The 14,416-nt window shown below is 34.5% G+C and overlaps 1 long non-coding RNA gene across 1 annotated transcript in view; it reads right to left on the bottom strand.

The window, feature by feature from the left end:
* Nucleotides 1–13,683, bottom strand: part of LOC116597859 — a 44,738-nt gene extending 31,055 nt beyond the window's left edge. The window contains exon 1 of the long non-coding RNA XR_004288817.1: nt 13,556–13,683. This is a non-coding gene — a long non-coding RNA (uncharacterized LOC116597859). The remainder of the gene's footprint in view (nt 1–13,555) is intronic.
* Nucleotides 13,684–14,416: the final 733 nt, after the last annotated feature.

Below are 14,416 nucleotides of genomic sequence, written 5' to 3'. Positions count from 1 at the left end.
TAAGCTTATGAACTTACTTAGCCAAGCATTTCAGTAAGGCCCTAAAGGAATGAAATGTTAATTAAAACTGAAGTGAAGAAAAAAAGATTTGGTGCCTGGCACACTGCCTAAAGCACTGGTTTTAGAAATAAAATCTGAGAAACATAGATCCAAAATGTGGGATGGCACTAAAGATTAATATTTTTGTATATCATTTACCCACCTTGCTTTACCTTTCCTACCATGTAAATAAACTCTGGCCACATAGGCTAGACTTAGACAATTTTATTCCTTTGTTCTTTAAGCTTTAGTAGGCAAGTGGTAAATCTAGGATTATAAGTCATAATCCTTGGCATTGAAACGCAACGTAAAGATTTTGAAGAAAGGGAGTGTCATGATCAGGTGTTTTAGAAATATCATTCCAGCTGCAATGTGGAGAACAGATTTGCAGAAACAAGACTGAATGTAAGGGCATGGTATAGGGACCAAAAACCCAGCAAGATGGTATGAAGATTATTTCAAAGTGAAAACATCTGCAGAAAGAAATCTTATCTGCGCTACTCTTCTATGACTAAAGCAGGGCTTTATGAGAGTCAGTTACCACAAACCTCCTCTCTAGGGAAGTCTTGAGTCAGGGAGGCCAGACAACTGGCCTTGGGCACTGGGACATTCCAAAAAATTGTGTAAGCAAGTCTCATCAGAACCTTCCAACTTTTGAAGCCCTAAATTCACCCTCCTCTGTTGAGCTGGTAGAGAAACTCTTACTCCTTGTTTAGTTGTAAGAGTAAGAAACTCTTACTCCTAGTAAGAAGGGAATCACTTCTTGTGGGGTGCTCCCACATGAATGTGAAAATAAATTCTTCTTCTGTTAATCTATTACCAATTAATTCATAGGCCCCCAATCACATGGACCTAAATTGATAGAGGATAATATTTCCTCCCAACTACAGGTTAGGAAGCTATTATACTAACCTGGTAAAAAGGAAAAATAATGCTAGTTTGAGTTAGGGTAGCAGCAGAAGGAAGAGAGGTATTTTAAATAGAATCAGTAAGTTTGGGGATTTAGATATGGTCAGGAGGGAATAGGAAGAATATGAGAATAAATGCCAGGTGTCTTTCTAAGGCTCTTCAAAACTTAATTCTCTTCTGGCTGAATAGCCTTCAAAATTTAGAATGTGCTATAAAACCTGTATGTGGTTGGGTGGGCAGGTACCTCAAAAGCAGGTGACAATTCCTCATGGAACAACTGCTTTGTTAAGCAAAAACATCTTGGTAAGTCATCATTGTCTCTGCATTTGGAGCTTGTCTAAAATGAGCTTAAAATTGGACAAAGAAAATGGTGCCTGCATAATAAAGTATAAAGAATGTTTTGCTTCAGCAATAAATGGATGAATCAAATGTTTGAAGACCAGGAAAAGCAGTGGGGGAGAACAGCAAGTAGGGAAGATGGCCCAGGAAGTCATCAGAAGCTAGGTCCTGAGCAAAAGTATTAGCTAGTGGTGAGTACTGCCAGTGAACAGGGAGGTCTCCTCTTCAATGTGATATTATTTGCTGTGCTATGATGTCTTTGTATCTTAAGATACAACCCAAATCTTTTAACTTCACTTCCTGGTATAAAAACACTTGTGTTTCACATTTGGGTCTGTGCAGAATGGATAGAAGAGGCTAGCCAGGGAATGCCAGGGTGACTCGGTTGGTTAGGCATCCAACTCTTGATTTTGGCTCAGATCATGGTCTAGGAGTCATGGGATCGAGACTCATGTTGGGCAATGTGCTCAGTGGAGAGTCTGCTTAAGATTCTCTCTCTCCCTCTACCCTCTCCCAGTTCCATGCTCACATGCTTTCTCTCTTTCTCTTAATTTAATAAATATTTTTTTGTCTTTTTAAAGGATGGTTAGAAGAGGAAGGATGTAAAAGACATACTTTAGCAATAGTAGGAACTGAGAACAAGAAGTAAAGTAGGGAAAATGTACCCCCTGATCTTCACCACATCTACTGGGAAGTGGGTTGGGAGGTGGGAGTGGCATCAGGGGAAACAAGAAAATTATATGTGAGACCCAAGGTAAGGGTAAAGGTGGGACCATTTCCAGTCAACTATTACAGGACAACGCAACTCTGAGCAAACTGGATGACTAGGGCTACCAAGGAGCTAACACATGGGTAAATATCTAAATGAGAATCTTTTAAATTGTCTTTTCAGAAATCTAACTTCTAAATTTCCTCATCCTTCATTTCTATGCAAAACTGAAAGTATTCCTCTATTTGTGAACGTAAGTTACATTGGATACACATCCAATGGTTCAAAGTATTAAGAGACCTATTATCTGTATCATATACCAATTAGCTGCAGGAGCTGAGTGTTGAAACACACAAAATACTATTGTCTGGAGTAGAAAATAATACTGGACAATTTTCAATCTTATAACTCTTCTTAGCACTTCAGCAAGGTATAGGTTTTTCTTAATTGGGACTATTGAACCAATGAAAATGTCTTAATTCTATGTGTAAAACTAATGCCTTCTTACTTGGAATAATACTAAGTCAGTGAAATATAGTTTGAAGAAAATATATTGAATGTCTTATGTCTTAATATTTTAAAGTCTTATTGCTTGAATTATTTTCCAGAGAGGCTTTCTTGAAGCAGGACAATTTAGAAAATAAATAACGTTCCTGGAAATCATCATCATGGTTAATCTTGTTAAAAATATGTTCTTCATTCATGATTTCCACAGAGACTTTATTGTATTTACTAAGTTACTGGCTCTTACTGTTGTTACCACTGGAATTCTAATGAAAAATAGATTTTCTCTTCCTAATGAGTTCAATATAATCTGAAGTATATTCTTAATTTTCAAATAAGAGCTAATAGAATATACCATGAAAACAAACTGAAAGATTGAGGGGTTTTTAAAGATGAAAGCTACAGATTTTGTTTTGGAATGTCCTCTGAATTTGTATATTCTATCCACAAAAAGGTATAAAATTATATTGGTTCTGTAATATGGATACAATTTTAACTTTGCATAATCAGGTTTTATAGATTCTGTAGAAAATTTTTAATTTATTTATCTTTTCAGCAGTGATAGAAAAATACAAACATGAGTGCTGTAATTGGTTACCACCTATTCTTGGAACCATTATCTGTCCATGTACAATTATTTGCAATAGTTAATAAATGCTCAGTGGTGTCACTGAGCTAACCTAAAATTTATCAGCTTGACTTGCTATGTAGATAACAGTTAAAATAAAGTGTTATCTTTGAGAGATGTGATATGTCACTAAGGCTGATTCCTAGCATCATCTAATAGAAAAGACGTGCTCCTAGGTCATTCACATGAAACCAAGTCTACATTAGTATAAATGTAGTAAGCTTCGTACATACAACTTTTAAGTAAAACTATCTCTGAGATTTGTGAGGGCAGGAAATTTCTGCAATAGCTTCATAAAATGGGAAGTAGACAAAATGTTTATAGACAAAAATTCAGGAAATGAAACATTACTAGTTCTTTTATATTAGCTCCTTTTTCTAGTCTGTTAATTACACTATCTAACCAAAATTGGATATTTTATTATTATCAGAACTTTCCAATAGTTTTCTCATAGCCATAGTTCTGTCTGCCATTTGAGGAAATCTCAAAAATAGCAGTAGGAGGTTTATCAATAAAACATTCTCTTCTTTTCCTTACAATCAAAGCCATTGATAAAATTTGAGTTCTAAGAGAAAAAGATTCCATTTGTATGTATGGGAGGAAATCAGTAAAAGTCAATTTTTAGCAATATTTTCTTCCTGGAATGCACTTTGAAATTTGAGTGGGAGGGGGGAGGATTTAAACAAAGTACTGTTAGAAAAAAATATTTTCACCCATTAAACACAATTTACCACAAAAATATGGGGAAAATGAAAAGTTATATTTTATTGAAATTAGAAAGAAGAAGTTGATACTAATGTTATCTATTAACTTCAGTTAGCTGTTATTTCCTAAGAAACTAACACAGGATATGTTATTCAGTATTCTATTTTAAAACAGAACAGGTTTCAAGTCTTAAAGCTGGTCAAAATTGGGGAAATAAAAGATCATAGCTTAGAATTTCTCTCCCCTTCAGCTTTAAATACATAAGCTTTGGGTGAAACTGTACCCAAATCAATATACCTATTAAAGTTTTGAGTTACTGACTTCGCCATTTGCAGCATTTGTGGAGTGGGAGAAATGAGAAAAAAAAATTCCTAACATGTTTCCCTCCTACTGTCTTTCTTCATGCTAAAGGTCACAATTTTGCTTTATGATACATTGCATTATAGAGTATTGGAGCTAAAAGAGACTCTTTCAGTAATCTAGATTCATGTTCTTTTTTAATAGTGAAGAAGAAACTGAGGCCCAGAGAACTTAAACAAATTGCCCAAGGGATACAAAGCTAAAAATAATGGGATAGGAGCTGAAAAATATGGAAGAGGAAAGAGTTTTCTCTGTTAATTGTTTTTTGTGGTGTTAGTTCAAATAAGTTAACCTGATAAGAGATTAATTTAGGTAAGCCAGCTAAAAATACTTTTAATTATTTCTCAGTATAACAAGGGGGGAGAGGGGAAATTACAGGAATGAATGCATAGGAATGAAAAAGAGAAATGGCCCACAGAACAAGCGAGACACAGCATATGTGCTTTGGTTTTTAAGCCTCTGGGCCAAAATCACACTTATGATCTTGGTAACCAAAAAGAATCTTGTTCCTGGAATGCTTGTAGAGACCTGAGTTAGTCATAAGCTTCTTAAGAAAAGAATTTATCCTTTGTTTGATATTGCAATGATTCTTGATCAGAAAGGCAAGCAAGCCTCTTTTATTGTTGGAGGCCTAGTCATACTCTTGTTGCTGGTGTAACAAACCCCTGGGAAAACTTTGACTAAAGAACCATGTATTTGAATGATTTTAGTATGGATTAGATGATCTCATGAAATCTCTCCCTGCTCTATCATTCTTTCCCTATTGGTGCCAGGAAAACCAACTTCATATGCTTATTTCAAGGAATTTGACTAGCAATGATAGGCTTTCTAATTATAGACTTATTCAGCCAGGGAAATAACTATAGAATGTTTATTTCAGAGTATTGCTAGAATCATTATTCTGAAAGGTTTATATGAGGAGGACTCAAATGCTCATATCTAAGACAAAACAACTCGACTGAAATCATTGGCTTTAGACCAAGTATTTTGACCATTTGATAACTTAAGTGGTAAGTCTAGCTTCTGGTTTTCATTCAATTCAATTCCTTCCCCCACTCCCGACAGGTAAATCTGTTACTGCCTGTGGCCAAAGGATAAAAACTCCTTTCTAATCTACTTTCACAGTTAGGAGATGGACAAATATTCTACTTGGTCTTTAATTAAAGTTTTCCATTTTGCTAAAAGATAAGAAAGAAGCACCCTACATTTATTTCTGAAGTCTCTAGGAACAACTTTAGCTTCATATTATATTAAAATACAACATTCAAAATAATATCTGGCATCTTCTTGACATTCCAGAGGCATACTTGAAATAAATGTTGCTAACAGTAGCTAAAAATGGTGAAGGAAATTACAGAAGTATTTGACTGTCATCCAAAAGATTCCAATGGAGGAAAATTTCCCTCCACCCCACAAGCATCTTAAGGCTTTGTACCAAAGAATGCTAAGATTTTAACTGGCTGGCAAAATACATAGCAGGTGGCAAAATATTTTTGACTTGTAGCTGAACAGTCTTTCTTTCTTTCTTTCTTTCTTTCTTTCTTTCTTTCTTTCTTTCTCTGCCTGCCTCCCTTCGTCCCTCATACTTGACTATATTATAAGCAAAAATAGTAATCAGAAAACAAAAAAAATCAGGAATAATTTATATATGATAGAATCCATTCTATTTGAAAACAGCAAGGTTCTTCAGTCTTTCACAGCAAATAGAAACTCTTCTCTCCTCAAACATTTGATTCTCTGGTCTTCCCTTTGTCTCCCTGCCCCACTGAAATACATGAACAACGCTTCATGCATATTCTTATGAATCAACATGAAATTTGACAACACTTTACCTTCCTCATTTCAGATATGACTCATTGCTCTTGGTGTAATCCCCATGGACTAGAGAAGCTCTACTTTAAAGTAAGGAAACAAAAGAAGCACCTTTGATTCAAGCTGGTTTATCCAGAGAACTCTAATAGTTATTATTCACTGACTTCTTAAGTACAGCATTATAAAGCTGACTGTTTGAAGTGTCCTCTCTTCATCAGTCCCTGGGGAAACCGCTGTAGAAAAGCTGGAGGGGTAACCTGACTGATAAGTCTTAGACTTGAAGTTTATCAGCAGTTTTACTAAAACCATCCATTCTCTCTAGGATGCTATTGGATTTTAGCTTTGGGAGCATTTTATTTTACTTCCAAGATTTTGGATCATCTTCCCTCCAGATCCTTCTGACTTTGTATACAAAAAGTAATAGATCTGAGCTACTTCTTTAAAGTCTTTCTAATTTAAAACTTGACCCTTTCTCTGCTGAGGGATAACCATTACCCCACCTCCCAATCTCTCTCAGAAAGGGCCGCAGAGCACAATTCACTTCAGAAGTCTTAAATCATTTAGAAAACCGGGGGTCTTTCAAACAATATTTAAATAAGAAGGGAAAAAGAATATGGCCCTCTAAGTAAAATTCTATTTAACCCTTACTTGAAAATAGGAAAAAGTAAATAAAAAGCTGAGGCCGCTTTTCCAAATCTTAGAAATATCTAGTCCCAAGAGAAACTGTTTCTTGGTTTAGAAGATGAGAAGAGTTGAAGTTAAACAATGATCTTTTTTTCCATTTCCAAAAATAAAAAAAGAAGAAGAAGAAAAGCCAGCAGAGGCAAATGGCTCTGTTGGACAAATTGTTTCAGCAGATGTTCATTGTCCCAGGGAGAAAGCAGTCTCTATTTTGCAGCTTAGCACTTGCAAATTTAGAAACTTAAATATTTTTAACTTGAAATGGTCCATGTGGTATGAGTGGGATATAAATATTAAAATTATTTATATGAGTAGGTGGTCACTTTCTAACATGAACATCTACAGACTGTGGAGGACCCTTAGGTCATGATATGGTGGTGCAGCGATTACCACCTATCTGTGCTTTTCAAGCTTCTGTAAGTTGTTATTCCCATTTATAGTGCACCTGGGAGAATATTAATATTTATATAACATTTATAGAGTGATGTACCAGGCATTCATATTTATCTTATGGGGTAAAATACTATTAGTGTGACTATTTTAAAATGTGTAAACTAAGGCTTACCAAGTTTAGATATTTTAGCTAAGTTATAAGAAGTGGTGGCATTCACATGCAAATATAGGCAGTTTGACTCTGGGACAGGGGTCATCAAACCTTTTCTCTAAAGGGCCAGGTAATAAACAAATATTTTAGGCTTTACAAGCCATAAAAGCCATTGCAACCATTCAACTTTGTCTTTGCAGGACAAGAGAAGCCTAAGACAATGTGTAAATGAGTGACCATGGTTTGTTCCCCACCCCTCCCCCAAAATTGTATTTATGGTCACTGAAATTTGAATTTCATATAATTTTCATGTGTCACAAAATATTATCCTACTTTTGATTTTTATTAATGTTTAAAAGTGTTAAGACAGTTCTTACTGCAAGGGATGTGTAAAAACATATAGGATGGTGGATTTGGCCCACAGATTAGTTTGTCAACCCCTGTTCAAGGCTCTTACTGATTATACTATTTTTTTAATAGTGTTTTTTAATAATTTTTAACAGCTAATGGAGCTGTATTTAAATTCTAGCATTATCAAATTATGACAGACTTTTATCATAAAAAATTATTTCTTGGGAAGTAAGTTTTTTGTATTATTTATATTTGTATTTTATATGAAATAGATATATAAAGAATCATATGAAATTTGCCACTATTTAATTGTTTGACATAAAAAGTGGCAATCTCATATGTTTCAACATTACATTTATAACTTCTTACTGCTGTCAGAAGTAACACTTTTTTTTTTTTTAAGATTTTATTTATTTATTTGATAGGCAGAGAGAGAGGGGGGGAAGCAGGCTCCCTGCGGAGCAGAAAGCCCAATGCAGGGCTAGATCCCAGGACCCTGGGATCATGACCTGAGCCGAAGGCAGAGGCTTTAACCCACTGAGCCACCCAGGCGCTCCAGAAATAACTCTTTATTTATATTAGCATTATGAAAGCATAGGCAAGTGACCAGGGGAATATTATATAAACAAGCATCAGATGGGTAGCACGCTAGATGGTATTTAAAGTTCCTTTAGAATCTTTTCTATGAAATGAATTAGGATAGTCTAGGACTCACTGAAGTGATAAAGGGGACCACTTACTGCTATGTAGTTGCTCTGTGACAAGTACTAAACTGTGTTTTCTCATTTAGTTTCCATAATGATACTGTGAGATAAGTATTTTTATTCAGTTCACAGTTGAGGCAGTCTAGGTTTTTGGAGACTAAGTAAATTGTCTTCCTCATACCACTGATAGATGGCAAAGCATGTCCTTGAACAAAGAAGAAAAGTTCCCTCTTTGTTTTGTTCACACAACAAGGGCAATTTCACTGCCATCTGTCAGTACCACTAAGACTTTTAAGATGAAATTCAATTTTTTCTTCAAATTCATTGCTAGAAAACCAGTTATAAGCCATAGTATTAGAATTTCTCTCATTTTTCAATAAACTCCAAAAAATACACTTACATAATTTAAACACTTTTTGTAGCCACACCTGCATTGTTTCTTCAGAATTTCTTACACAAATAACTCCTTAGTTGGGTAAGATCTCAATTTATATTTAAGTGAAAGAGAAGAGGAAAGAGAAATCACAACTTTTGATAAACATAATTTTTTAAAGATTTATTTATTTGAGAGAGAGAAAGAGAGAGTGTGGGCAGGAGGAGTAGCAGAGGGAGAGAGAAAGAATCCTCAAGCAGACTTCCCTCTGAACTCTGGGGGGATCTGAGGACCCTGGAATCATGATCTGAGCCAAAATAAAGAGTCAAACACTTTAAGGACTGAGCCACCCAGGCACCCCAGTAAATATCTTAATAAAATAAATGATTACTTAAAAACTGATAAGTTTACAAAGTCTGAGAATTTAAGAGCATCAAATCCTTTTCCTCACACTTTCACATATTAATATAATTACTTTAAGTCCTGCATATCCTAAGAAAATAATTTTGCACATACTTTGCACAAATAAGCATTAAGGTGAGAAAGAAACTATAAAGTAAAATCATAAGAAATACTGAGATCAGAATATTAACATTGTATTACATTGCTTCGCTTATGCTTCTCATTCTCGATCTAAAGAAGAAACCAATAATCTCATCAATGACCACTAAGGAATAAACTGTAAAACAGGTAAGGAATTCTAAAGGATTCACCAAAAGAAAAAAATTATTCCAAGTCACACTTACACTAGAAAGGTATGCTACTGCTCTTTTTCTTTTCTCCTGTTTTTCTTCTTCTTTTCTTCTCTTTCCTTTAACTATTTTTCTTGGCATAGCAAATAAAATAAACTTCGGCGTGACTGGCCTCTTTTCTCTCACAATTTTCCATCTTTATTTTTATGTCTTTCTTTTTATTTTTATGTCTTTTTCCCCTTTAGGCCAGATTGACTATTCTCATTAACAGTATTTCAACTCATCAAATATTCTATTTTTCTTCATTCAAAATTTACTTCAAAGGCAGTGTTCTCTGGAATGTACACCAAGCAAGTTAAAAATAGAGACATTTTGCCAGAAAGTGAAGTTCAGAAATTAATGAAAAGGTTCTTTGCAGTTTCCAAGAAACAGAGGGTTTACATGCAAAAAAAAAAAAAAAGTATGAACAAACTTTTGCAACCATTTATAATGCACTTGTTTCTGCTGCTGCTGTTTTGTTTTATAATATAGAATAGACCAAAATCAAAGATAGTTGAAGGAAAAGGGGATTTGAGATCTTCTGATACACTGTAACATAATCACTACAAAAGTAGGGTTTATATCTTATTCGCTCCTGAATGTCCAACATAAAACTCTTTCTGCTCAATAAATATCTATAGAATGAATGGATATTTGCTGAAGAGTGACTTTGGACAAAAAACCAGGAACAGAGCAATTAGAAGAAATTATTATCTTGCCTCAATAAATCCTTCCTTATCCATGAGTAGAAGGAATGAGGGAAATACTTTACAAGTCATAAAAACATAGCACTGTTTAGTAATGTAGATAGAACATGGGCTTAAAGATAATGTGACCATTGTCATTTTGGTACTGGTAATAATTAAGGAAAAGAAAAGTGGGCAATCCAGTCAGATCATGATTCCTAGGCTTTACACAGGCAGAGTTCAGAAAGTTCAATTAAAACTTAGGTGTCATTCTATAGGCCAAGATGATAAATAAAAGACATGAAGAAGGCACATGGGATTTCAGGATGTTCTGAAAACAAATATTCTAACCTGTAACCATGCATTTAGCCACAATACAGTAGGTGAGGCCTATAAAGTAGGGTTTCTCAATCTCAGCATTACTGACATTTGGAACCCATACTTCTTTGATACAGGGAGTGTCCTGTGCATTGTAGGATGTTTAAGCAGCATCCTTGTCCTCTATCCACCAGATGCTGAGTACCTCACCCCCTTTGTTGCAGAGACCAAAAAATATCTTCAGATATTGCCAAATTAAGAACGGCTCAAAAGGAAGGAAAAGAGAGGCAGCATTCTCAGGTTTTAGAAATACTTCAAAGCAAAAAAAGGAACTTGTAAGAGTTGTTAAAAAATCAGATCATTAAAGTTGAGTTAAAAATCTCAGTTTTAACAAAAACTTTAAGGACAAAAAAAAAAAATATATTCCTAGTGCCTTATCAGAGCAAGGTGAAGTTTGGTGCAGATTATGTATAAACAATGGGACAATTAAAATTACTAAAATATTTTGCATGTGTCTTCTCCACTTTGAAAAAACTTTCTAATATTATAGAGAGACCATTTCTAGGTAAGAAAAGAATAAGAAAGCAATTCACTACTTTATATATTGTTCTGAATTTCTAAAGTTAGGCAAATTTCATATCAAAGTGTATGGGAAAATTAGTAATCAAAAGCACAATGTGCTTAGGAATTCTTGAAATGATGTTTAACAGTAGTACCATGAAATAAATAATGCCAGTTTTCAAAAAAAATTTTTTTAATGGTGTTAAAAAATTGATAAGCTGATTAATAAAGATCCCTAAAATATTTCTAGAAAATGAAAGAAATGCTAAGTGCTTGTATGCTAAGAAATGACTGCCAAAAACCTCTTGAGTTCACTACAAATGAGATATGTAAATCAATTTTATACTTAACTAGGTTTCTTGAATTGCACATTAGAGTAATACTGGAAATATAGTGTATCTTGACTGTCATGAACTTTGTCAAATAGTCTCAGGCTGTTTATATTCTAAGGGACTAACTGGAAGAGTATGGCTGTTTGCTAATACAGTTTATTTTCCCTATATCTTCAGCTAGCCATTCTCCCCACCCTCACACATTCACCTAATGCTTTGGGGGAACTCTAGGAGTTTCAAAGCCATTAGAGACACTGATCAGTAAATGTCTTTAAATGCCTTTCATTTTGTGGTGTTTCAGTCACTGTGAGCTACAAACTACCACTGAATTCAGTGTCTTCTCAATTTTATTCAATTGAACAAAACCTTATAGACTGATTTCCATCCCAACCCAGATAAACATCTTTTTTTTTTGCAAAACTCTTCATCCACAGGGAAGTAAATCAGCACCAGTTAATATTTGCTTAATTTAAAAAATACCATTCAGAAATCTAGTCAAGATTTTTTGTTATACTGTTAAATGTTTTCTTTACTGTTACTTTATTAATATCACAATCACTCTCTTATACTGACAAATGGTGTGCTAGAGGTGGAAAGAAATCTGCCTATCAAATACTCTATCAGTCAGACTTTTGCTCCACTCCACCCATCCCACATATTCACTTGTCACCTTGCTTTAATAATTGCAAAAAAGACTAAGCAAAAACTTTACCAGTATAGATTTTTAAGCATCATGATACCAGTAATATCAAAAGTATATTTTCAGGGCACAGAACACTATTTGACAAGACCAATAAAGCAATATAAACTAGAACAGAATTGTTTAATTACATCTTGCCTGAAAACAAATACAGTTCTGACCAAAAAATGGTAATAAATCACACCAAGTATACGTTAACTGCAAACCATGCATTTATTTAAAGGGCTGCTTCAATTTCACTACTATATAAATTAAAAAATAGAGTGTAATGAAAATTTGTGATAACTGATAATACTGTGACTTTTTATCTTTATTAATTAAAAATGTATAGGAATTCAAGAAAGGAGACTCCGTTTTGGCAAGTTAATAATAAGTGGATGGATTGCATGTCATATTTAAGGATCACTTCATCGACATTATTCCACATAATAGTTTCATTGCCAGAGTATTGGTTTACTTGTGGAAAACCCAAATCATATTACCAGGTAAAGACATGCTGCAATGATTTCTTTCCAGCATCAACTAGGTTCATATTACACAGGTCGCATTTATACTCCGGTGTCTTCAAACTCTGAACAAATGGAAACTTACTTAATGAGACAACAAATATTTGACCTGACTTGTATCCATTTTGATGATCTTCTTTTTAAAGGAAATATATTCCCAGGAAACCCAGAACGGTGAGAGAGATGAAAGAAAGGATGAATAACAGCACTCAACTTTGCAAATGTACCAATGAACTTGTTTTCAATGTATAGTCCACAAGAACTCTGAAGTTTTAAGTTTAAGTTCATGAGATTGCAGAGTTCAACTTAATTCTATGAAAGTGTGAGTTCTTCAAGAATGGGAGGATGATTTGACCCAAAACATTCAATTCCTAGAACCCTTTTCCAGCACTTGTCCCACATTATTACCACTATGAGCACTATATTGGTGAGCCTTTGAATCAAGAAATGTGATTTTCCTTCCTCAGGAAGAAGGGTAACTTTTTTGTTTGTATCAAACCTGTTAGTAGTAGCATTAAATACAAGGACTCTAATTTTATCTTCATCTTTAAGACAAAATTGTGAAGAAAATGCCAAGAGAAAAGAGATAATGAAAATATATGTGGTTTTAAGAAACAAGTAACCTAGTTTTAAATAAATTCAACAAGGCTTCCTTTTAAGCTAACAAATATAAAGCCCATTTCTCAGTTGAAACAAACTCAAACAAGATTTGAAATATTTTGTCCGAACAGAAATAATGATATTCGCTGCCATAGCAATGATTTTAATACTTCAACCCTAAACACACCAACAACTTTTTGGTTTACGTGGATTTACTACTCTGAAATCAAGAAGAAACCAACTCAAGAGCCAGTCTCACAGCTGGCTATTATAATCTTTACCTCTTTTTTTTCCTCAGAAATTCAGCTGGAAGAAAATCAACATAATTTTATATGAAACTATCCCAAGTATCAAAAAATCATCATTTTAGATCCACTTATTCACTCCACACAAAAGCATTTAAATGATTTAGGGAAAAGGGAAGCATTAGGAAGAAGGTAGCACTTTCAAATCCACATCTTACCTGGTCAATTGAAACGGAACAACACCCCTGAAAGCCTTCTTGATTTGTGCTCCTTTCCTCAAGGGACAACTAAATCACGGCAGCCTATATTCTTAAACCCTCAAAGAAGAATCAGGAAGCTTGATCTGTGCACATAATGGCCTGCATAATGTAAGAAAGCACCGTTTCTTGGCAACTAGAAAACAATCCTTTTCAATTAACTCACAGCAATTGGCCCCATTTGTTGTTAAACACAGAGTAAAGAAAATGTTTTAAGAACTCAAAAGAACTTGCTAATAGCTCACCAAGAAAGTCAAATCAGTTTGTTCATTTTGAAAAGCATTTTTAATGAATTGACTGTCCATTCCAGTTGCCTAACCCTTTCCTAAGGCCTTTCATTGACATACCTGTCTCACTTCTTTGTTGCATATTACTTAATTAAAACCCCAATCCTGAATAGTTGCATCTGCTGAAACATAGTGAAAACCGGAGAGTTCGTTCCAGCAAAGGGGTGGCATGTAATGTTGTCCTACTCCTGTTCATTTTGTATACCATATTTTACTTTCTAAAATGCCAGCTTCAGCAAGGCCCCGGATGCTCATTAGGATGCATAATTCAAAACAGCTGTATGTTTGTAATCTCTTAGCTGTTAAAGACCACCTCCAGCGGGCATAAATTTTAGGTGATATATAAGAAGTGCAGCTGGGCTAGATTGATTTTGTGCTACAGTAACCATTTTGAAGGGGCTTATTTAACTTATGAGAATTTGAACACTATTCTTAAGGCACTGTGCATTCTTACATATGTATTGGAAATTTCATGTATCAAAAGGAATCCATATATTGGACCCCTATGTAAGAATGTCTGTTCAAAAGAGCAAGT

This window comes from Mustela erminea, chromosome 8, assembly GCF_009829155.1.
Source record: "Mustela erminea isolate mMusErm1 chromosome 8, mMusErm1.Pri, whole genome shotgun sequence".
NCBI classification, from domain to species: domain Eukaryota; kingdom Metazoa; phylum Chordata; class Mammalia; order Carnivora; family Mustelidae; genus Mustela; species Mustela erminea.
Note: the sequence above shows the minus strand (reverse complement) of the source record. Positions and strands in the feature narration are given on the sequence as shown.